We start from the raw sequence: 23,792 nt of genomic DNA on the forward strand, positions 1-23,792 counted from the left end.
GATGAAGATTGAGTAACCAATCTGTGAGAACAAGGATTTATAACAAAGAAAGAGCTTGATGAACATTCAGCCATCAATCTGTGAGAACAAGAATTGATTCATAAAAAAAAAAGAGCTTGATGAAGATTGAGCCGTCAATCTGTGGGATCGATTCATTAAAAAAAAAAGCATAATGAAGATTGAGAAATATGTGAGAATAAGAAAGGCCTAAAAACCATTGATTTTATGAATGTCGAGGCCTCTCCAAAACTCCGAACTTATAAAGAAAAAAAAAAACTAGAAACATAAATGAACCATTTTTTTTCCTTTTTTATGTTTTAACCTATAAAACTTGAATCTTGAAATGTTTCTTTAAAGCAAAATGATCGATCTATTTTGCCATGGTTTTTATTTTGTTATCTTTCACGCTGTAAAGGAAAAATGATTAACTTGAGAGTACAAAAATAAGATATATTCTGTTTTCTGGTAATGATATGTTTTTATTTATAAAAAATGTGGATTTGATTAATTTAAGGTTAATCAATAAAGAAATCCAAAAAGAATCAGATATATTAGATATTAGAAGGGCATAACAATAACTATAGTGAAATGATTTTCGATATAGTCATCTATAGGACATATCTATCTAGAAAGATAAATAAACATAATTGTGTTGCTTGTTACCTTATAAGCAACCAAATCATGCATAATTAGACACATATATCATCCACAAAAAAATAAGGAAGTTAATAAGTTAAATATTATGGTACATGACGTCATATCGAGAATATATATTAATATGATTAGAAGTGATAACATGTTCAACGTTGTTTCGGCATCTCGCATATGTAAGTTTTTTATTGTTACAACAATGACATGTTTATCATTATACATCCATGACAATAACCACTAAAGTAGTAATAATTAGACGAGTGATGTTCATATTAAGGAGGCATATACATTTCTGATCGAAGATATAAAAATATCTAATAATAGATTCATATCGAAAAAAATGTTGTGTGATAACGATCCACAATAGCAGATAACTTATTAACTTGTCTCATGTATATATTTCAATGGTCAAAATCGGCAACATATATGTTCATTGTTATATATTTTTTAATTGGTTTTCAAGTAAAAAAATATAATCAAGCGAGGATGCATATCCATGATTTTGGTTGTAAGTTTATGTTGTAATTGTAACAAGTGCTATACTCATGGGTCGTTTTAATGCATCGTTTTAGTGAAGTATACACTTATTTGTTAAGAACTATTTTTAAATGGTTAAATTTTATATTATATGGGATGTTAATTGAGAAGTTACCTCACCAAACAATATTAAATTTTCATTAAAAAGCATCATAACGAACAATTAAGATTAATCATGTTGGAACAATATATTGTGAAATACAAACTATACTATATCAAATACATAAACTAATCTTCTATTTAAACATATATAAAATTATTTCGTTGACAAATACATAGATTGCTCAACTTAAAGAGTTTGTAGTGTGGCAGTAACAAGAGTTGTTTGAATGATGCCCTGGGCCAAAGTTTGAGGGTTCAACTCCCCATTTGGGACAAAAGTGTAGATTTATAAACATAGTATGGTATGTGTGAGTTAGTCATTCTAAAAAATTAACACATAAACTAACTTGCAGAAAATAGTATCTATGACATCCTCTTGGGGTTTGCTTGGCCCTTTTTTTTTGATAATTGCTGTACCATAAGGGTTGTAAGGTCGTTGTCCAAATTCATATTAACTTGACGTCTTTGTCTACTTTTCTCCATTCCAACACTTGTAATCAACTTAAAAATCTATTTGGATAATTTATAAGATTAGGTGTAGATATGATGTATTAGAAACATTGTTTAACTACCTTCACAATCATGAAACAACCTTTAATTCCCTAATCACCATTGAAACCTAGATTTCTTTCATTTCTCGACTAACCATACACTTATGGAAGAGAATAATACATTGTGAGATCAATAAAAGATTTTTGGCAATCCTTGATGATGCAAAAACATGAAAATGAAGGTCTACATTTCTTTATTCCACCCAAAGCTCACAACCTCAGCTGAAAATATCTTATTCTTCTCCTACGGCTTCAATGACTAGCTAAAATCGTAAAGAGAATCTATCACATTTATTTATAGTCGTCTATTTTGTATCAAAGCTCCATTATTTGATTTAGAGCAAAAAAAATGTCCACCAATTTTAATGAATTGTATTTAAATCCCTTAAATAACTGACAATTCCATCACTTAACAATTTTCCAACTTATCATAACAATTAATATTCAGGTACTAATATCGCATTGTGCTTTAATTCCAACATACCATGATTTCAACTTTGAAAATCTCCACTTGCATCTGAAATATTCCTTTATTCACCTACACCCATATCATCAATTATAGAAGTAATTAAATAATAATGGTAAATTCATAATTAAGGTCAATATATCTAACCCTCACTTTCACAATGTTTTTACTCAATAATGACATTATAGTCTTATAGTTTACTCATAACATGAAAACAAACATGATAATAGGTTCACAAGAACGTTGGTTATAGCTTTTGAGATTTGTCTAGTAGTAAAATCCCAAGGGTAGACTATCAATTAGTATGATTCAACACAATTTGTAGTTCATTTTCGGGTCGACAATTTTGTTTAAACCTTACTATATTCAACAGATGAGATATCACTAGATTTAAAATACACACATCTATATAAAAATTTTCATAAAGTTAGACATAGTAAAATTTGTATCTTAAGCATCATCTATTCAAAGATGAATTATATCTATAGATTCTCTTCATCAAATAGTACCAAAAGAGAACAAATGCCCATGAATGTTTCTTGAAATAAAACGTCTTATTTCATTTTTGTGGTAAAGTATTCCCAACAGACATAGACTCACATTTAAGTCATTATGTGCCTTAATGATTATTTAGGTTAGTTATTAATCTTAGACATAATGAATGGTCTAGATATTCCATTGGGTTTCAAGGAACCGGAATCGTCTCCTTGTGCTCTTCTTTTTTTTTTTTTAACTACATTACAATATCTTCTCTTTCGGCTTCAACTTCAGCATATATGAGGCTCATCTCATGGTAATGGTCATGAAGGTCTTTTAGCTCTGTCTCTAATGACGATTTTGTCCTTTCAAATCTCTCTTTCGTTAACAAGTCACCTTCAACCTTAGAGTTTCCAGAATTTGATGAAAGACTATTACATCCCTTTACTTTATCCCAAAAAAATATATGCAAACTAGTTAAAAGCTATAACCATGAAAACTAGTTGTGCATAAGTGTAATCTTTATAGTTTTTATCAACTTACTATAATTATGAAAACCAGTTGACCTTTGACTACTAAAAGTCAAAGGTTGACTAGTTTTGTCATCATACTAAGCTCTTAAGCTCTATAAATAATATGTGTATCAAGAGTCTCATCAAGCTATGCTTCATGCATCTGTAGTTTTTCTGCATTTTCAACGTCTTCTTGAGAATGAGTCTCATGAACACCTTGAAAATCAGACGATATAAAAGATAACAACAATAAAGATTAATGGTGAAAATACAAGAACACTTGGTTGGTGAGTAAATCAAAATCAATTTTTTGTTTAATTATTTACCATTTAACTCCCTAATTTTGTTGACAGAAGTCTTAAATCTTCTTCTAAAGCATGAACTTTCTTCTCGCGTCCGTTCTTTTCTCCTTCAATTTGATGAACTTTCAACTAATATTGGAAATTTGCACTGTTGATTTTTCTAAGCTCGTTATCATCTCATAATCTAATGGACGTGGTCCTCCTTTATTTTTCTTCTTTGACTAAAAGTTGTGTTTAGGTTTTTATGTTCTACCATTTCTAAATGCCAATTAACATTTTTTTTTGTAAATCATTTACAAATTATGTTGGTGCTCATAGAGCAGGGGCGGGCATATCATGTGTCTTGGGATGGCACGTGTTACCCCTCGATTTCATCCAATAGAAGTGTAAAAATTTGTAGATCTTTCACAAATCTATTGGAAATTTGTCACAAAGTCCGATAAGTGAAAATTCAATTTACATTTGTTTAGTGACGAACTTGGTGGTGGAAACTACAGTAGAAAATGAGTTTTTTCCCTAGTAGTGCAACTTTTAAAAATTCCGTGCAACCCTGTTTTTTCTTTTTTGTGTTGTAATTGTTATTACGTTCTTTTCTATATCAATTCTGAAATATCAAAACAGATTCGAAAAATGATCTAAATATGTCTATGGGTTATGCCAAGAGGGTTTATTAAGGGTTTTTTTTTTCTTTTTATCAGAGTTATTTCACAAAGACCTGCGATACTAAGTTAAGAAGGGAGATAATCACACTTGCAGAGTGCATTAAAATGAAGAGTTGTGTTCTGCATTCGGGAAGAATGAATTAAATAGCTCCTGAAAAGAAATCAATTAATAAAGTCCCAGATGATCCAATTGTGTCAGGGAAAATAGTAAAAGAAGCGTCTAACTCTTTCATGCTTGTTGCACTTGGCTCAGGGGGTATAGCTCAATGGGACTTAAGGAATAATATGAAAAAATAAGAGGCAAAAATGATAATATTAAATAAAAATCAATACAGTAAATAAAAACAAATAGAATAACTCAGATTCCAAATGAAAAAATTCCAACTTGAAAACGATCTTTATGATTCTCAAAGGATGAGAGCCAAAGAGAAAGATCTTTCGTTAAATTTAAAGACTTGTTCCATAATATAATAGTGTCTTTTTTTCCTGAAACCGAAATAAAAGATATTTTTTATATATGTTTTCGAAAATGATTAATATTTCATTCTAAATTAATACATAAGAAACAAATCATGGGTCAAAATGTCAACACGCATTCATAAGTCATATAAGTCATAACAATACCTAATGTGTTTCAAAATTCTACATACAACAAACCATTTATAAGCATATAACATAAAAAGTAAAAACATCCATCTTACCCAAGATGGATGTTTGTAGGTTTAACCGTTAATAGAACACAAATTCACCAAAAGGGTATTATTATTCACTCGTTCATTCATTTTTTTAATTTACTTCAATTTACTTCTGCATAGGAAAGACTGAAACGGAAACCATCTTGAAAAGTGACTCAACCTTGAGGCCCTAACACCTCTTTTTCTAACAAACATGTTCCTTGAAATGTTGCAATTAATGTCAATGTTTGTATGTATTTTTGTACACACACACACACACACACACACACATATATATATATATATATATATATATATATATATATATATATATATATATATATAATATAATATAAGTTATATGTAATAATGAAGATGATTGAAACATTATAATAAGAATTAAGAAACCATTTAATAATAGTAATAATACATGAGTTGGGGTTACTTTTTCAAAACCAAATTTCTTAATATACATGGATACAACATCCTCAGCAGCTGGAACCACCATCCTCTTATCCTTCAGATATGCAAGTAGTTTTCTCAAAGCATTTGAAGAGAGCTGGAAGTAGCCCTGAATTCAATCAATGTATTCATACAATTTTTTTTAAATATAAAAATCGTTGATGTTAAAAATGTGTAAGTCAAATGGAATAATATGATGAATATATACCTTTCCATTGTTGGTTTCACTAGTAGCAGCTATTGGAAGTTTGCAACATCAACCCCAAATATACGAAAAATTCCGTTCGTAACTACCTTTGACATGCACAATTTATAAAATTATGTTGCAAATTGTACAGGTTAAAGGTAGTTCAAGTTGGATTGTTTCATGTATTTGGGGAAGGTGTTGCAAAACTTCCAATAGTTGCTACTAATGAAACCAACCAAGGAAAGGTATATATATTCATCATATTGTTATTCCATTTGATTTACACATTTTTAACATCAACGATTTTTATATTTAAAAAAAATTGTACGAATACATTGATTGAATTCAGTGTTACTTCCAACTTTCTTCAAGTGCTTTGAGAAACTGCTTGCGTATCTGAAGGTTAAGAAAATGGTGGTTCTAGCTGCTGAGGATGTTGAATCCATGTAGATTCAAAAATTTGGTTTTGAAACAGTAACCTCAGCTCATGTATTATTACTATTATTAAATGGTTTCTTAATTCTTATTATAGTGTTTCAATCATCTTCATTATTACATATAACTTATATTATATTATATATAAGCGTACAGCAGAGTGAATACATACAAACATTGACATCAATTGCAACATTTCAAGGAACATGTTTGTTAGAAAAGGAGGTGTTGGGGCCTCAAGGTGGAGTCATTTTTCAAGATGGTTTCTGTTTCAGTCTTTCCTATGCAGATGTAAATTAAGAAATGAATGAACGAGTGAATAATAATACCCTTTTGGTGGATTTGTGTTCTACTAATGGTTAAAACTACAAACATCCATCTTGGTAAGAGGGATGTTTTTACTTTTTATGTTATATGTTTATAAATGGTTTGTGGTATGTAGAATTTTGAAACACGTTTGGCTTTGTTATGACTTATATGACTTATGAATGTGTGTTGAAATTTAGACTAATGCTTTGTTTCTTATGTCTTAATTTGGAATGAAATATTAATCATTTTCAAAAAAATATATAAAAAATATCATTATTTCAGTTTATGAAGAAAAAAAGACACTTTATTGTATTATTGAACAAGTCTTTAATTTAACCAGAGATCTTTCTCCTTGGCTCTCATCCTTTGAGAATCATAACGATCGTTTTCAAGTTTGAATTTTTTCATTTGGAATCTAAGTTCTTGTTTTACTCTTTTCCTTGACACAACTGGATCATATGGGACTTAAATTAACAGTTATCTTTTCGGAAGCTATTCAATTCATTCTTCCCGAACGCAACATACAACTCTTCATTTAATGCACTCCACAAGTGTGATTGTCTCCCTTTCTTAACTTACTATGGCAGGTCTTTGTGAAAAACTTTGATAAAAGGAAAAAAAAACGTTAATAAACCCTTTTGGCATAACCCTAGATTCTTTTAGATCATTTTTCAAAGTTGTTTTGATATTTCGGAATTGATATAGAAAAGAACATAATACCCATTATAACACAAGAAAGATAAAAACAAGGGTTGTACGAAATTTTTAAAAGTTGCTTTACTATGGAAAAAAACCTCGTTTTCTACTATAGTTTCCACTACAAAATCCCTCACTAAACAAATGTAAACTGAATTTACATTTATCAGACGTTGTAACAGATTTCCAATAGATTTGCGAAGGATCTACAAATTTTACACATCTATTGGACGAAATTGAGGGGTTACACGTGTCATCCCGAGACACATGATTTGCCTGCCCCTTCCCTAAGAACACCAATATAATTTGTAAATGATTTACAAAAAAATGTTAATTGACATTTAGAAATGGTAGAACATGAAAACCTAAACACAAGTTTTAGTCAAACAAGACAAATAAAGGAGCATCACGTTCATTTGATTATGAAATAAAAAACGAGCTTAGAAAAATCAAGAGTGCAAATTTCCAATATCAGTTAAAAAGTTTAACAAATTGAAAGAGAAAAAAATAGATGCTTGAAGAAAGTTCATGCTTTAGAAGAAGATCTAAGACTTATGTCAACAAAACCAACCAAATGTTCTTGTATTTTTACCATGAATCTTTATTGTTGTTATCTTTTATATCGTCTGTTTTTCAGGGTGTTCATGAGACTCATTTGCAAGAAGACATTGATAATGCAGAAAAAATACAGATGCATGAAGCATATCTTTATGAGACTCTTGATGTAAATATGGAGTATAGAGCTTAAGAAGTTAGTATGATGAAAAAACTAGTAAACCTTTGACTTTTAGTAGTCAAAAGTCAACTGGTTTTCACAAATATAGTAAGTTGATGAAAGCTATAAGGATTACACTTATGTACAACTAGTTTTCATGGTTGTAGCTTTTAAGTAGTCTACATATATTTTTTGGGATAAAGTCTGAGTGGCATAATAGTCTTTCATCAAATCTTAGAAAATCTATGGTTGAAGGTGACTTGGTAATGAAAGAGAGATTTGAAAGGAAAAAATCATCATTAGAGACACAACTAAAAGACCTGTGTGACCATTACCTTGAGATGACCTCATATATGTATGTTGAAGTTGAAACCGTAAGAGAAGATCTTGTAATACAGTTAAAAACCAAGAAGAGCACAAAGAGACGATTCCAGTTCTTTGAAACCCAATGGAATATACAAACCATTCATTATATCTAGGTTAATAACTAACCTAAATAATCATTAAGGCACATAATGACATGAATGTGAGTCTATGTCTGTTGAGAATACTTTACCACAAAATGAAATAAGAGGTTTTATTTCAAGAAATATTCATGGGCATTTGTTCTTTTTTGGTACTATTTGATGAAGAGAATGGATAGATATAATCCATCTTGAAGAAAGAATGCTTAAGATACAAATTTTATTATGTCTAATTTTATGAAAAATTTTATATAGATGTGTGTATTTTAATTCTATTGATATCTAATCGGTTGAATATACTAAGGTTTAAACGAAACTGTCAAACCGAAAATGAACTACAAGTTTGTGTTGAATTGAACCTATATTGAATCATACTAATTTAATAAAGCATGATGAATTCCCATATTGAATCATACTAATTAGTAGTCTACCCTTGGGATTTTACTACTAGACAAATTTCAAAAGCTACAACCAACATTTTTGTGAACCTATTATCATGTTTGTTTTCATGTTATGAGTAAGTTATAAGAGTATAATGTCATTATTGAGCAAAAACATTGTTAAAGTGTATAATTTCAGTAAGAGTAATAGTAAGAGAGTAAGAGTAATAGAGGTAGGATTGGGAGTGGGAGTGGGAGTGAGAGTGGGAGTAGGAGTGGGAGTGAGAATAATAATAATAATAATAATAATAATAATAATAATAATAGCAACCGTTTCTAGTTTATAGTTTATACTCACATTAAAGATGTCAACAGCTTGTGAAAGCAACACTTTGTTCTCATCAGAAACATCTTTCCCATGCAAAACAATCCACTTCATCTCGGAATTCTTGATTAAACCCGTAAGAGAATCAGTGACCTTCACGGGGCCACATGCCACCACTCTCTCTAGAACCAAATGAAGTATTCCAGTCCACACTGCAGTTGCAACTCCTGTAACACATCAACAATCAATCATATATAATCAAGTGAAAAAAGTAGGAAACTTTAGTAAATAACTAAATTCAAATTCACACACCTTCAGATCAATCTTCTTATGTTCCCTCAAACAGCCAATATGATATTCCCTCTCACATTGCAAGGTATGGAAAATAGATTAGGGGATTAATCTAACTAACAAAAATGAAAACACAGCATAACTAAATACTTTAAAATGACGTTTTTAACCTTGGACCAAAACCTGAAACAAGTTGTATACCACAAGGACCAAAGTTGTGATTTTCTTTTTATTCTTAGTTAAGGTTTATAAAATTTTAAATGTACATATGTTTATTTTATTAAAAGCTTCATATAGTTGCCAACATTATATCTATACCAAGTGCAAGGTGTTTCAGAAAATAAGAGAAAATTTTAGTCCAAAGCACAATGATTATTTCAAAAAACATTAACAGCTAGGCTATTAACTAAGACAAGCCAGAGACCAAAATCACATAAAATAGTGATATAAGAACCAAAACTGCAACCTTACACATTTAGGGACCAAAACCGAAAAAACTAGATAAAATCAAGGACCAAAAATGAACTTACTCCAATTACAATTGCCTGATCACAAACAAGAACAGTCTTATCATTGAAGCCGACTGTGTTGAAATCATAGGCTCTATATACACCAAAGTTATTCAAACATGGTTGCATGATTTGAAATTATGCAATAAAATTGTTGTAAATTTTATAAAATTAGGGTTACCTGCAAGTACAACATGCAACAAGATCATATTTTTCAGGATTATAAACATTCAAAATACCATGTTTTGCAATCTGCTCAATTGTATCAAATCCTAGATGTTGAATCACACATTTCATAGAGTTTCTGCAATATTTGCACTTTTCTTGAGGGGCACTTGTGTCATATACATGTTGTATGTCACCAAATGGAATAAAAATCAGATTTATTAATCATTATAAACCTATAATAAAAAAATATTAATCTTTTTACCTTTATGGAATGACCTAGAGCATCCATCAGAGAGCACTAAGTCCCCACCTTTCTTACAAACTCCACAAAGTTCATGTTGTCCAAGCCTCCCGTAAAATACCATGATTTTTTTTACCTTCAACGTTGAAATTATAGTTTATTGATTTTTTATTATATCCATGGGTTGTCTAACTTAACAACCTAGCTTGTTAACTTACACAACTTAGGAATTTAATGCATAAAAAAACGTGTTCTTGTTTTAGAGGGAGAACTTTTAGAAATAAACAATGTTCCAAATTGAAATTAATCTACATTTAATGCACAAAACTTCTACTAAAAATATATGGCAAAATGCCAAACAACCCCCTAAATTTATGTATTTTATTGCAAAAGAGGGTACGACATGAGAGACATGCTATTACAATTAACATAAAAAACTTAATAATAAAGATTATTAATGAGAGTGCATCTAGAAACTAATGGAAAGAATATTTGAAATAAGACCTTCCAATTTCCATTATGATCAAAAGCGACAAAAATGAAGATATAAAAAATGTTGAAATTAATACCCTAATCATAGCAACCAGTCATGTTTATGTGAGTGTGTGTATGTCACACATGACTAGTCATCATTACTAGTCATCATTACGACTTTTCTCAAAGAACCCAAATAATACTAAAAGACATAAGAAATAATACCTCATTGACACAATTGCAAAGCCAACAATCCTTTTTCACTTTGCGTTCACAAGGTCCTCAGTTTCATTGTATCATAAAACCCTCAACCAACAGAACAACCTGCAAAATTTACAGCAATGGTCAACTCAAGAGGATTACATTAGTATATACAGGTTATACGCTAATTTAAGAAGTGAAAGATGAAACAGCAAAGACTAGTAATGAAAGAGCTCATATTAGAAATTTGACAAGAAATAGCGAGCATTTAAAGTTCTTACACTTGATTCATAAATACTAGAGTCTAGAGTCGGCGTGCTCATATAATAAGCAACAGGCATGTAAGTTATATAGTTCAACTAACATGCACCTAACTTATTCATTAACTATTAGTCTATTACATTAAAGAGCATAACATAGTACTTTCGGGAACCAGTTTCCAGAAGAACACCAATATATTTGTCCTACATAGTACATACACTATCAAATTTTGCATAGTTTGAGTTTTCCTAAGACCTACGTGGTTAGAATGTATTAATGCAAGACCTGAAACCATCTACTTCTGGGATGACAATTGACATGTAATCTCATAGAAAGATTATTCTTTTAAAGCCTACTTTACAGAAACATAACTTCTGGTTTTGGTTACTATAAAAATCATGAGGGAAATAATGATTACTAGGAACTGAAGAAGCAATCTACCTTCTTCGCTGATGTTGGTTGAAGATTTTTCAACTCAATCTTCATCAAATTTTCAGATCCAAAAGCTTCCTTGTTTGAATCGCCTTTTTCACTTAGACTTTCCACTTTTAAAACAAAGATTTTCTTATTCCTTGGATCTTTCGACATTTGCAAAATCAGCTTTTGGACTTCCATTGTTAAACCTCGTCTACGGTGTTCTCCATACCAGAACAGATCGTAGATCTTTCTTTCTTTTTCTATTTTTTGGTATCGGTGAACCCAAACTATTAACATTCCGATCTAGCGAGATCTTCATGATTGACTATAACGATGATTGAATCATCAATCAGATTCATAAAAAAGAAAGAGATTGATGAAAATTGAGCCATCGATCTGTGAGAACACGGATTGATTCATAAAAAAGAAAGAGTTTGATGAAGATTGAGCATCAATCTGTGAGAACAATCATTGATTCATAAAAAAAGAATTTATGAAACAGCATGACCAAGATTAAGCATCAATCTGTGAAAACAAGCGATTGATTCATAAAAAAGGTAACAGCCTGATGATGATTGACCATCAATCTGTTAAAAACAGGTACTGATTAATAAAAAAAAGAGTTTGATGAAGATTGAGCCATCAATCTAGTACAAAAATTGATTCATAACAAAAGGTTAGAGCTTGATGAAGATTGATAATCTGTGAGAACAAGCACTACTGATTCATAAAAAAAATTAAATAAATAAATAAGAGCTTGACGAAGATTGAGCATCAATCCGTGAAAACAACCATTGGTTCGTAAAAAAAGGTAAGATTGAGCTTCAATCTGTTTAAAACAAAATCAATCTAGGAACAAAAATTGATTCACAAAGTCAATCTGTGAGAACAACAAAGCTCGGTGAAGATTGCGCACCAATCTGTAAGAACAAGGATGGATTAATAAAAAATTAAAATAAATAAATAAATAAATAAATAAAAATAAAATGCGCTTCGAGGAAGATTGAGCCGCGTCAATCTGTGAAGACAAGAAAGACCTAAAAACCTAGGATTTGATAAATGTGGAGCCCTCTCCAACACTCCCAGCTTATATAGCAAAAAAATCCAAGATATTTTCCAACCATTTTCCTTTTTTTCTTTATTTTCCCTTTTTAAGTCTTGATGCTTTCTTTAAAACAAAATGATGGATATATTTTGCTTTGGTTTATTTTGTTATCATTTAAGTTGTAAAGAAAAAAACGATTAACTTGAGAGTAAAAATTATATATATATATATATATATATATATATATATATATATATATATATATATATATATATATATATATATATATATATATATATATAAAGACAAACAAACAAAAAATATGTTGTTTGATTCCTTATAAGCAACCAAATCATGCATAATTAGACACGATATATCATCGACATAAAAATAATGAAGTTAATACGTTAAATAATATGGTACACGATATCATATCGAGAATATATATTAATATGATTAGAAGTGATAACATGTTCAATGTTCTTTCGGCATATTGCATATGTAAGTTTTTATTTTTACAACATTAATATGTTTAGGATTATGCATCCATGACAAAGATCACTAAAGTTGTAATAGTTTGACGAGTGATGTTCATATTAAGAAGGTCGATAATTTTATTATCAAAGACATAAAAGAATCTAATAATAGATTCACATCGGAAGAAAGTGTTATGTGATAAGGATCCAAGATACCGAATTACTTAGTAAGCCGGCTCATGTATATATTTCAACGGTCAAATGGGCAACATATATATTTTTTAATTCGTTTTCAAATAAAAAAAATATAATCCTACGGAGATCTGTCCACGATTTTAGCTATAGGTTCATGTGGTAAGTGTAACAAGTGTTATACTCGTGCGTCGTTTTAATGCATCACTTTAATGAAGTATACACTTATTTGTTAAGAATTTTTTTTATATGTGTAACACCTTGATCCTAGTATTTCCCATTTATGCCCTTAATAGGAAATATATTTGCAAAGTTGGTCTCTTAGCTCCTTAAGTGGAAATTGTGTGTGTTCCTAGTACACTGGGCATACTCCAACTTACGTCGGGTGTAAGTAGCTGAGGGTCAAACCCTAATTTTTAGGGTTTAAGCCCTATTTAAGCATTGTGTGAGCATTTTGAGCTTATATGTGTACTTTTGGTGATCTTGAAGGAAGAATAAATAAGTGGAATCAACTTGGAACCTCAAGGCATCTTGGATTCAGATGTATCTTGCCCTCAATCTTCATTAGGAGATTTAAAGCTTGGATCTTGATGTGTCATTTGCTTAGATCTTGTTAGTTTAGAGGTTGTATGCACTTTGGTCCCATAGTTTAGTCTAATGGAGTATGAGCTACTCTGTGTCCTTGAAATGTAGTTTCATGTATTTTTGAGCTTCTAGATTCATAAAAATCAGAGCTTAGACACTTTCATTAATACATGCAAGAGTTTGGGAGTTTTGGGTGACTTTTGGACCAAGGGTTTGAGTTTTTACCCACTTGAATGCATGCAAATGGATAAAGTCAAAGACTTTATCCATTAAGACGTCTCTTGATAATTGGATCTGAAGTTTGTTGGTTTGTCTTAACAAAATAAGAGCTTAATGGAAAAGTTGAGGTTTGGCTAAGGTACTTTCAGCATACCTGGAGGTACAAGGGTTCGAGCAAGTGGTTTACGAAGGCACCCTCTACACTAGGCATCCAGGGGAGTACACAGCGTAGGACCTATAGCCTATCCGGTCGTCCCCGGGTGTCTTGGCCTACAGCACAAGCAAGACCGTCTCAACCCAAAGTGATAAAGTTGAAAACTTGAACACAAAAGGAGAAACCCTAGGAAGTGTTTACTATTTTCGAAATTGATATAAAACTAGAGTTAGGTTACATACCTTGATTTTTATATTGTTATAACAATGATTCCCTCGTAGATCTTGAAGCTTGAGAACTTAGTGTCACAAGTGTAACACCTCTAATGGCTTACACACACAATGCAAGAGAATGATCTGAGAGAGGAGGAGATCAAATTTTCAGCTATTGCTTTTTCTGAAGAGTGGCTGAAATTCAAAGCCTCTAGGGTTCTATTTATACTACACCAAGGATGCTACGATAACCCTAATCTCAAATATGGTAAGTATCTAACTCCTTTGATTATCCATATATGATAAGTTATTCTAGAAACTCTAGAATAATCTTTCACATACCATCAAAAAACAATCCACCCTTCCCCTAGGAAGGTTCTGGACCCTTTTGTTCAATTATTGAACAATTGCAATTTAATATTAATTAATAACATGATTACTAATTAATATATTATTTCCATAACATATTAATAAATCATTTATTCCAATTTATTAGTCAATTAATATATTCTTTCTCTTCCTCAATTAATCATCCTATCTAGTTGCACGTGTGAAGGCAACCCAAAAGGACCATGCCTCTATCAATTCAAGTACATGTCAATTATAGTTATGGGCTTATATACCTAATCCAACAGTCTCCCACTTGGATAAGTCTAATAACTATAATTTCAAGTATGACTTCAAAAACAGATAACCAATCGTAGCTCTCATAACTTTTTATTGAACTCTGACATAGTCAGTTGCATGTCCTAAGATAAGAGATCATATCCTTCATTCTGCAAGATATCATGTGAACAAATGACATGGAGCAAAATCATTCTCATTGTCCAACAATTAGTTTCCCGATTTTTGATTTGTAATAACAAAGAACTTAATCGAACACATCAATTTAGTCCTGACCGGGCCCGACACATAAGTCAACACCAAATCATCGAGGGGCCCAAGATATCGCTTTTCCCCCTTAGGGAAAAAGGAAAAGATAAACTTTGACTCATATACTTGTACTATTTTACTCATCAAATCGTGCACAACAATACGTTTTATAACATTAAATTACTAATGCATTTAGGCATTATCAATGCATAACCTACTCATAAACGGTAACAACTAGCATATTAGGGCAAGAAATTCCTATCCATATACAACTAGCTATTGGATGAGGTGTCTAAGTCCATAACTATATTTGAGATGTACTTGACCCGACCCGGCATGGTCCATTTGGGTTGCACTTCACCCGAACAATTTATATGGATAATCTTTTGATAATAGTATAAGTTATGCTTTATTAATTAATATATTATAAGTTCTAATATATTAATATGAAATCATATTATTTATTTAGTATTGATCTAAAATTAATGTAGAATTAATTTAGTGATCAAAAGTGTGCCTAATTAAATATGGACTCTTGTATTTATATAGTGTGGGCTAATGCTTATTTACAATGGGTTAGGCTTGCATGGTAAGTCCATGGATAGTCCATGGAGCTTTAACCCATGGATCTCATGGAAATGAAAGGTTATGGCTACTAGGTTTTACATGGATGTAACCCTAATCCACCACACTATAAAAAGGAGTCCTTGGCACTTGAAATGAGACTAGTTTTTGTGTGAAAGCTAACAAGACGAGTGCTAATATTCTCTCAAGTTTCCAAGGTTTGTGGTGATTTGTGACTTTCATTTGAGGAATCCACATTATTGGTGCTAGGCTCTCAAACTCTAAGCAATCAACCACTACTAAAAGGTATGTAACTCTACAAGCTTATTATGTTTTAAAAGTTCCCCATGTCGTGCTAGTTAGGTTAAGAACCATGGAAAAACAAATTTGCATGTATCATAGAAAAACATAGATCCAAGGTTTCTAGGGTTTCATGTAAACCACAGGAGTATTAGAATGCTCAAAACCCTATAGTGGTATCAGAGCCTAGGCTTGTTTATTTGATACTTTATGCAAATTGTTGCAAAAACTCAAGTTTTATGCATTCTGCAGCATGAACTCGCCGAGTCCATGGGGGGACTCGATGATTCCATGAGTAAATTCATCCTAATCGTCAAGTAGGTTCATGCACTCGATGAGTAGGAGCCCCAGAATGCAGATTTTCAAGTTTTGCTGCTGGAAATGGACTAGAAACATTACCCTAAATTGTTTTGGTGTTATAAAACTTGTTTTAGATGGTGTAATGGTTATGCTAATCCATTTTCAATAGCTATTATCAAAATTTCAAGTTTTATATGGTTATTTTATGATTCTTGAAATTGTTGATATGCATGTTCATGAACTTATGAGTTTAGAAGATCATATAAATATTTGTAACCTGCTTGTTAGTTTAATTCTTGATCATTATGTGTTTTAATGGAATCCATAATTTGTCCTCAAGTTATGGAGTACCAAAAGTCAACCTTTTAAAGTCCATTAAAAAAACACATAGGTTACATAAAATGAAAAGTCTCTCATTTTATTAAACCATTAACACATAACTTATGAAAGATGAAAAGTTTTGAAAGTTACAAAACTTACCCTCAAGTTTTGGAACATGTAAAGTCACTTTAAAAACTTTAGTTCCAACCCCTAGAATTTTAAAAGTTAAAATTCAACCCTTATACTTTATAATATTATAAGTTTAATAATAATTATATATGTATAAGAAAAAGTCGTTTTACCGTTAGTACGCCTCATTCGCGAAGCCGGTCTATAAGGGGGGTATAAGGTTGCTGCCTATAAAATGGCACTTTAATGGGTGTCCACTCTCACTCACCGCTTCCTTGATCGGAGGAGGGTCGTTAGCCGAACAGGTGAGACAAGAACTTTAAATTCTCATTAAAAGTATTGTGACAAGCCAAAATTTCTTCTGTTATTTTTAACCCACCTCTGGTAATAAAATTATTTTTTATTAAATTTTCCGTCAACTTCTTGGGTTAAGTAAATTGACTAACGTTATTGTTATAATTACATACGAGTTAGAAAACCAAAAACCGTGCGAAAAACTCACGATTTCCTCGAAAAACAACGAGTTCACGGACAAGACGAGTTTACGGCCGTAAACTCGTGTTCAGTGTTTACTGTTTACTGTCGGTGCCAGGTGGACCCCATCACCGACCATACCCCCTGACCTATAAATACAGGACCCCCACACTCATTTGAACCTTCTTGTCCGGAAACACCCACTTTCTCTCTCTAACCCTCTTGACCATAAACTCCATAAAGCCCTTCTTTCACACGAAAAACGCCGAAAATCGTCATTTGGGGCTGTTTGGGAGCCTCTGGAACACTTTTTAGTCGAATACCAACACTCTTGTTCTTGAGTTTATGGCTGTAAACCCCCAGATATACAAAACACGAGTTTACGGCCGTAAACTCGTGTTCAGTGTTTACTGTTTACTATCGGTGCCAGGTGGACCCCATCACCGACCATACCCCCTGACCTATAAATACAGGACCCCCACACTCATTTGAACCTTCTTGGCCGGAAACATCCACTTTCTTTGTCTAACCCTCTTGACCATAAACTCCATAAAGCCCTTCTTTCACACGAAAAACGCCGAAAATCGTCATTTGGGGCTGTTTGGGAGCCTCTGGAACACTTTTTAGTCGGATACCAACACTCTTGTTCTTGAGTTTACGGCTGTAAACCCCCAGAGATTCAAAAGCCGCAAACCTAGTTCACGGCCGTAAACTCGGTTCTCGGCCGTAAACACCATTCACGACCGTAAACTCCATATACGGCCGTAAACAGCTCTTTCTTTGTTTTCCTCGATCCAACCAAGTCTTGGTAACCTTCCTTAACCGAAACCAAGTGTTTATCTAACACTTTATCTAACGAAATCGCTAATTTAGATACACATATGTATTTATGTGATATTAGGATTTCGTTAAGTGCAACGTACATCAACTCAAGGATCGTTTAGTTCAATCCTTTGCATCAAACCAACTGTGAGTTCATACCCCTACGCTTTTATAGTTTTTAAAACATTTTCAGGGGGAATACAAGCCAAACATAAAGGTTTTCACAACTTAAAAACTGATGCAATTACAATGGTTTTACACCAAACATTAAGATACTTTATCCCTTTAGTAATATGTGGAGAATAAGGGGCGTTTTTCTAAACAAAATTGCATAGTTTTCAGAACAGTACATGAACACAACTTACTAGTCAAACTATAATAGGTATGGTTTGGGGAAATTCATTACCAGTTTTACAGATTTAAACTTCGTACAAAGTCAAACACATAAACTATGCCAGATTTAGTTTATCCATTACTACATACATAAAATGAGAGTATTTTGCTAAACAATTCTTTTTGCGTATAATTATTTATACTCTACACCGTATACAACAATTTCGAACATGAGAACAACAGAACAACACGTAAACTAGTTAATATAGGATTGTGAGACATCTCGTCATCGTACCCTTTGGGGTACTGGCAAACCCTCTACATTTAGTATAGCCAGAGTCTCCTGGAGGGAGAGCGTGAAATTTGTGAATAGATTCATTTAGGATCGACAATCCCACACCTGAACTGTTAGCTACAGTTAGGGAGGCATGCCTAGGGAGACAAATTTTGTAACATATGACGCCTGAAGAAACGTCGCGGAGGTCATCAGTCACATTAGCATGGCTATACGAACTCACAATAGTATAACTAACCTTTGGTTACGGGATTTTCCTTCATCAATAGTTTTATTTTAATTAATAAGACTACCTACATACTACACTGGAGGGTATTCTAGGGACACAACCTTCGGTTTTATTTTAAGTAATAAAACTACCTTACAAATTGGTGATAGCCAGGGTTTTCAACAAAACGTACATCATTTACTGGTGGTAGCCAGTGTTTTCAACAGAACATACGCCATTTACTGGTGGTAAACAGGGTTTTTAAATGTAACACACATCACTTACTGGTGGTAGCCATGGCTTTCTAACGTAATACATTTTACTTACTGGTGATTAACCAGGGTTTCGATACAAACAATATTTACTTATAATGAAAAGAAATCATTTGTAAAAATTCAGTGACTAGTTTCCAATACAAAAATATGCTTATGAACTCACCGGTTTTATGCTGATATGTTTTCAAAACCGCTTGTATTCTCAGGGCAACGATAGACAGGTACCTTAACCAGCTTTTGGAGAAGACGGAGCATTTTGGTGTCTCGTCTTTATCTTTTGTTACTTTTGATGTATACAAACTATGTTTTCAAACCAATGTAAATATTTATATATCAATGTAATGGTTGTGTTTACTTGATTGCTATGATACGATTGTTGTGATACTACGTATGACGTCACCCGCCCCTGGACGTTTCCGCCATTATTTCTGACGGTTCGGGGGTGTGACAAGTATGAAGAATATAAAGTAACTAAATGTTTTTTTAATAAATTCCCAATCTTATTTAATTTAGGAAAATGTGAATAAGGTGCTAACCCATGAAATTACACTTTGCACTTTGAATAAGTCGTTAGTGGAGCGTATGTGGTTAACCAGCACACTAACCTGGACTTAACAAGGTAGGAAATGGGTAACTTAATGTTTATTATAGTATCAATGGAGCGCGTGTGGTTAACCGCCACATCGATTGAGGGGTAAATATTAAGGGTACCAAGTAATTTGCATGGTTACGTCACACCTTGTTTTGTGATCGTCGGCATCCCAGTCACAAAACCTGAAGGGCATACTCAAGATTGAAACATGCCAATGAAAAGTTCAATGAAACTTAAAGAATCTAGGAGTTTCAAAACCAATAAAAACCTAATAATTTATTTCATTTTTCATGGTGGAAATTGGTGAATCGTCATTCACATACCTTTAAATATTTTATAGCTTGGATTACGACATCCCTCTTCTAAGTTATAAAACATTGTGTTGGGTCCTAGCCTTAATATTACATTTGGGTGTTTTATTAAGGACTATCCTTATATCTAATCTAAACTTGTCTTTCTTCTTTTTAGATGACTTCCAACGATGCTGCTTCTAGCTCAAACCCTATAGGATCCTTCTCTCTCATGAACCTTTGTGGGAGAGTCATCTTTGATGGATCCAATTTTATGGATAGGATCAGGAACATCAGGATGGTCACTCGGTTTGAGGACAAAGAATATGTCCTCGACAAGGAGCTTAAGGAACTTCAGCCGTCTGCTACTCCAAAGGAGATCCCTGAATATCAGGCACATGAAAGAGATGCTACCAAAGTGGCATGTATCATATTGGCCACAATACCAACCGAGCTCCAAACGTCCTATGAGGACTACTATCCTTTTGAGACGCACCAGGATTTGATGGACCGCTACCATCAGAATGCTCGTCAAGAGCAATATGAAATCATCTCCTCTATGATAACAACCCGGATGAAGGATGGTGAACCCATCACGGGCCAAATGCAGAAAATGTAAAGGTATGTGGACCGTTTGCTAAAACTGAATGTGAACTTCCCCGAGGAGTTGGCAATTGACATAATTTTCCACTCCTTACCTTCGTGTTATGATCAATTCTGTATGACATACCACATGAACAAGTAGGAAGTTATACTTAGCAAACTTCAAGGACTCTTTGAAGACCACGGAAAGTGGTCTTAAGAGTAAATCGATTGCTAGCACTCCTACTCCTACTGCGGCCCCTATCTTGGCAATCACACAAGGCAAAGGAAAGAAGAGGAAGAGCCCTTCGAAGGGTACTAAGGGGAAGACCCTTGATGGCTCCTCTTCAAGTGGAACCAAGAAAGGTTTCTTCACTCCTTCTGCTAACCCTAAAGAGGCTGAATGCTTCTATTTTCATGAAAAGTCGCACTGTAAGCGAAACTGCCCAAAGTACCAGCAAGATGTTAAGGATGGGAAAGTAAAACCCAACCATGCAGGTACATACATGATACTGTCTAATAATTCACCCCATTCTAATTCTTGGGCCCTTGATACATGATGTGGTATTCACATATGTGCTGATTTGTAGGGACTAAGAAGAAGTGAGAATGTGGAGCATGGGAAGATAAACTTGATCATGTGGAATAGAAAAAGCTTCACCTGTCACCAATATTGGAGTTTATTCATTGTTGCAAAGTAGTGGATTAGTGTTAGATTTGAATAAGTGTTGTTACTCGTCTGTGATGGCGAGAAATATTATTTCCTTTCATGGTTTGTACAAACAAGGTTTTACCTTTTCATTTGATAATGCTAGTGGTGGTATTAATGCTTTCTTTAATAATGTTTTTATTTTAAAGCATTACCTTGTGATGGTGTATATGAAATGGTTTCAATTGTTGATAACCTAGGAAATAATGTATTGTGTATCGATTCTTCCACTAGTTTGGATAAATAATCACTATGGCATTGTCGTCTTGGACATGTAAGGAAGAAACACATAGGCCAACTCCAAAAGGATGGAGTCTTGGAGTCGTTTAACCTAAAGTAAAATGATAGTTGTGAATCTTGTTTGCTTGGGAAAATGACAAAGTCACCCTTCAATGGTACTTGTGCTAGGGGTGAGGGTTTGTTGGATCTCATACATACTGATGTGTATGGACCCTTTAGAACCGCCACAAGAGATGCTAACCGCTTTTATGTGACTTTTACTGATGATTTTAGTAGTTATGGATATGTATTCTTAATCAATCATAAGTCAGAGACCTTTGAAAGATTCAAAGAATTCAAACAGGAAGTTGAGAATTAGTTGGGCAGGAACATTGAGACGCTTCGATCCGATCGAGGTGGTAAGTATCTTATTCCTTGACTATCTTAAGGAATGTGGGATTATCTCACAATTGACACCTCCCAGGACACCACAACTTAATGATGTGGCTGAGAGGCGCAATCGAACCTTGTTGGATATCGTTCGTTCCATGATGATTCGAGCTTTGCTACCAATCTCATTCTGGGGGTATGCCTTAGAGACTGCCACCCATATCCTTAATCTAGTCTCTACAAAGAAGGTTGCTAAAACACCTCATGAGATGTGGACCGGAAAAGTTCCCAAACTGGACCACATCAAGATTTGGGTTTGCAAGGCTTTCTTGAGGCGCGAGTCTCACGATAAGCTCGAACCTCAAAGTGAGAGGTGTATTTTCATCGGCTACCCACATACATCCTTTGGTTACCTCTTCTACAGACCTAGTGATAATGTGGTCTTTGTAACAAGGAGGGGAGTCTTTCGCGAGAGAGAATTCATGAGCCAAGGAAATAGTGGGAGGCAAATTGACCTTGATGAAATTCAAGAGGTAAGTGGTGAAGGAACCGCAAACCCTAGCAATCAACCTGAGGAGGAAACTCATGTTGATCCGACAAAAGATTCCGTACCTCTGAGGCATTCCACGAGAGTTAGGAATGCACCTAAGCATTACTATGGTTTCCATATTATTGCGGAAGGTTATATACTTATCAGTGATAGCACACTGGTAAGTCTGGATGAACCTAACAGCTACACGGAAGCCATGGCAGGCCCTGAGGCTGCTAAATGGAAAGAGGCTATGGATAGCAAGATACAATCTATGTATGACAATCAAGTTTGGAACTTGGTTGACAATTTACCAGGTCGCAAAATAGTCGGGTGCAAATGAATCTTCAATAAAAAGACTGACATAGATGGTAATGTACACACTTATAAGACGCGACTGGTTGCAAATGGCTTTTCTCAAACCCCGGGAGTTGATTATGATGAGACCTTTTCACCAGTAGCAAAGATTAAGTCTATTAGGGTTATGTTAGCCATTGATGCATTTCATGATTATGAAATATGGCAAATAGATTTCAAAACTGTTTTCCTTAATGGAAAGTTGGCTGAGGATGTTTACATGAGTCAGCCAGAGGATTTTTTCGGTACAGAGTACCTAATAGAGTGTGTAAGCTTGAGAAATCCATCTATGGATTAAAGCAAGCACCTCGCAGATGGAACCTTTGCTTCGATGAGAAGGTCAAAGAGTTTGGCTTTTCGAGGAGTGAAGATGAATCTTATGTATATGTCAAGGCTAGTCGGACTATAGTCAGCTTTTTGGTATTGTATGTGGATGACATACTACTCATAGGATATGACATCTCAACTTTGCAGGAAGTAAAGTCCTGGCTTGGGAGGTGTTTCGCTATGAAGGACCTTGGAGAAGCTGAATATATCCTAGGGATAAGGATTTTGAGAGACAGGAGTAAAAGACTAATTGGACTTAGTCAGAGCACCTATGTGGATAAAGTGTTGAAAAGATTCAACATGCAGAACTCCAAGAAACGTGAGTTATCGATCTAGAGTAATGAAGATTGAGAAATATGTGAGAATAAGAAAGGCTTAAAAACCATTGATTTTATGAATGTCGAGGCCTCTCCAAAACTCCGAACTTATAAAGAAAAAAAACTATAAACATAAACGAACCATTTTTTTTCCTTTTTTATGTTTTAACCTATAAAACTTGAATCTTGAAATGTTTCTTTAAAGAAAAATGATGGATCTATTTTTCCATGGTT

The 23,792-nt window shown here is 33.3% G+C and overlaps 1 long non-coding RNA gene across 3 annotated transcripts in view; it reads right to left on the reverse strand.

Annotated features, from left to right (window-relative positions):
• Positions 1-1,683: 1,683 nt before the first annotated feature.
• The window catches only part of LOC145062035 (uncharacterized), a 30,480-nt gene continuing 8,371 nt past the window's right edge, over positions 1,684-23,792 (reverse strand). The window contains exons 1-7 of one of the 3 annotated variants that reach the window (XR_013687396.1): positions 11,494-12,488; positions 10,816-10,914; positions 10,138-10,252; positions 9,889-10,041; positions 9,220-9,801; positions 8,941-9,134; positions 1,771-2,379 (exon numbers count right to left, since the gene is read on the reverse strand). This is a non-coding gene — a long non-coding RNA (uncharacterized LOC145062035). Of the gene's footprint in view, positions 2,380-8,940; positions 9,135-9,219; positions 9,802-9,888; positions 10,042-10,137; positions 10,253-10,815; positions 10,915-11,493; positions 12,489-23,792 lie in introns of those variants that run through there. The other 2 variants (XR_013687398.1, XR_013687397.1) reach the window with 2 other exon arrangements.

The sequence above is a fragment of the Lactuca serriola genome, chromosome 7 (assembly GCF_051521515.1).
Source record: "Lactuca serriola cultivar US96UC23 chromosome 7, Lser_US96UC23_V15, whole genome shotgun sequence".
Taxonomy (NCBI): domain Eukaryota; kingdom Viridiplantae; phylum Streptophyta; class Magnoliopsida; order Asterales; family Asteraceae; genus Lactuca; species Lactuca serriola.